Source organism: Sciurus carolinensis, chromosome X (genome assembly GCF_902686445.1).
Source record: "Sciurus carolinensis chromosome X, mSciCar1.2, whole genome shotgun sequence".
Taxonomy (NCBI): Eukaryota; Metazoa; Chordata; class Mammalia; order Rodentia; family Sciuridae; genus Sciurus; species Sciurus carolinensis.
In genome coordinates, this window is record NC_062232.1 from 63,015,241 (window position 1) to 63,017,865 (window position 2,625).

The 2,625-nt window shown below is 33.5% G+C and overlaps 1 non-coding gene across 1 annotated transcript; it reads right to left on the minus strand.

The window, feature by feature from the left end:
* Nucleotides 1-1,209: 1,209 nt before the first annotated feature.
* LOC124972806 (U6 spliceosomal RNA) lies at nucleotides 1,210-1,316 on the minus strand. Its single transcript, XR_007106580.1, has one exon. It is a non-coding gene; the product is annotated as a U6 spliceosomal RNA (small nuclear RNA).
* Nucleotides 1,317-2,625: the final 1,309 nt, after the last annotated feature.

Genomic DNA, 2,625 nt, shown 5'->3' on the forward strand with positions numbered 1-2,625 from the left:
CATATACAGTGTAATAATAGTGCCCTCATGAAATGAGTTGGAAAATAGTCTTTCTTTTTTTAATTTCTACAAGTAATTGTAGAAAAAGAGTGTTAATTCTTCCTGAAATGTTTGTAATACATGTCCAACATAATCATCAGGTCTTGAAGATTTCATTCTTGGAAAATTCTAGTTATGAATTCAATATAGGAAAAGGACAATTTAGATTACATATTTTATCTTGATCTTGTTATGGTGGTGTGCTTTGTAATGAATTGATCTGTTTCCTATGTGTTGTCCAATGTAACAATAAAATTGTTTATTATTCTTTAAATGTTTGTGGGATCCTTAATGATAGTTCCTGTTACATACAAATGTATCTTCTTTATTTTATTTTTTTACATTTACTTTAACATAAATATAAAATCATAAAAATTTTACACATCAGAACTTTGAATGTCCTGTTATTTACCTGACATTATCTCCACTATTGTGTCAACAAGATCAGTTGTTGAAGTATTGTGGGCTGTTTGCTGAAGATTGTTCCCATACTTTTGCATATTGTTTGCTAAGTCTACCCAACTTTAGAATATTTATGTCTTCTACTTTTATTCAAGGAACTATTTAGTCAGCTTCTTAAGTGTCCAAGTCTGGTCAAATATCCAAGCACTGATACTCTCACTCAATATATATCCTCTCCTATGTCCAGTATCAGCACTGTTTTAAGAGTGTATACTAAACCTGGTTAAAAGCTATCACTTCAGAAAAAATCCATATATTAATAAACCTCAGGAAAAGATGACTTCTTAAAAATGTTCTCCACAGTTTCTCTAAGTACAAAATTTTAATATTCTTTAATTGGTTGCAAAATTAATAATTAATGAAAAAATCACTATTATACTACATAGGGTTGGAAAGGGAAGAAAAGGAAAAATGGGTAAAGAAAAAAGAAAGAGAAAAGATAAGATAGAAAAATAATATAAACTAACATAAAAAGGAAAAAGTGGGGAGGATTTGTAGGAGGAGCTCATCGTGCTAGAGGAAAAAGATACAAGAGGAGCAAATATAACATGCACTAGGAAAGCAAAGATAGAATTTTTCCTGTTAATGTTTTGAAACATTAGAAGATAAACAATCAATTAGACTGAGGACTACGATATTGAATAATAGGGAAATATCAATTTGATAAAAATGTGATATCTGTAATATCAAAATTGAAATTAGAACTTTTTTTATATGGAACTCTTCATGAATTTGCATGCCATCCTTGTGCAGGGACCATGCTAATCTTCTCTGTATCATTCTAATTTTAGTATATGTGCTGCCAAAATGAGAACTATATCTGTATTTTTAAAAAATATTTTTTAGTTACACGTGGATACTATCTTTAATTTTATGTGGTGCTGAGGATGGAACCCAGTGCCTCATACATGTGAGGCAAGCGCTCTACCATGGAGCTACAGTCCCAACCCCTAAAACTATTTTTTTTAATTTATTTTTTTATTATAAACAAATGGGATACATCTTGTTTCTCTGTTTGTACATGAAATAGAGGCATACCATTTGTGTAATCACACATTTACCTAGGGTAATAGTTTTTGATTCATTCTGTTATTTTTTCCTCCCCCCCACCCTTCCCACCCCTCTTTTCCCTATATGCAGTCCCTCCTTCCTCCATTCTTGACTCCTCCAACTGCCATTATGTGTCATCATCCGCTTATCAACGAGATCATTCATCCTTTGGTTTTTTGAGATTGGCTTATCTCACTTAGCATGATATTCTCCAATTTCATCCATTTACCTGCAAATGCCGTAATTTTATTATTCTTTATAGCTGAGTAATATTCCATTGTATATATATATATACTACAGTTTCTTTATCCATTCGTCAATTGAAGGACATCTAGGTTGGTTCCACAATCTGGCTATTGTGAACTGAGCAGCTATGAACATTGATGTGGCTGTATCTCAGTAGTATGCTGATTTTAAGTCCTTTGGGTATAGGCCAAGGAGTGGGATAGCTGGGTCAAATGGTGTGTCCATTCCAAGTTTTCTAAGGAATCTCCACACTGCTTTCCAGAGTGGCTGCACTAATTTTCAGCCCCACCAGCATTGTATGAGTGTACCTTTTTCCCCACATCCTCTCCAACACCTATTGTTGCTTGTATTCTTGATAATCGCTATTCTAATTGGGGTGAGGTGGAATCTTAGCGTAGTTTTGATTTGCATTTATCTTATTACTAGAGATGTTGAACATTTTTTCATATATCTGTTGATTGCTTATAGATCTTCTTCTGTGAGGTGTCTGTTCATATCCTTAGCCCATTTGTTGATTGGGTTATTTATATTCTTTTGTTTTTTGAGTTCTTTATATATTCTGGGAATTAGCGCTCTATCTGAAGTATGAGTGGCAAAGATTTTCTCCCACTCCGTAGGCTCTCTCTTCACATTACTGATAGTTTCCTTTGCTGAGAGAAAGCTTTTTAGTTTGAATCTATCCCAGTTATTGATTCTTGCTTTTATTTCTTGTGAGACGGGGGTCCAGTTAAGGAAGTCTGATTCTAAGCCGACACATTGAAGATTTGGACCTACTTTTTCTTCTATAAGATGCATGGTCTCTGATCTCATTCTGAGGTTCTTGATCCA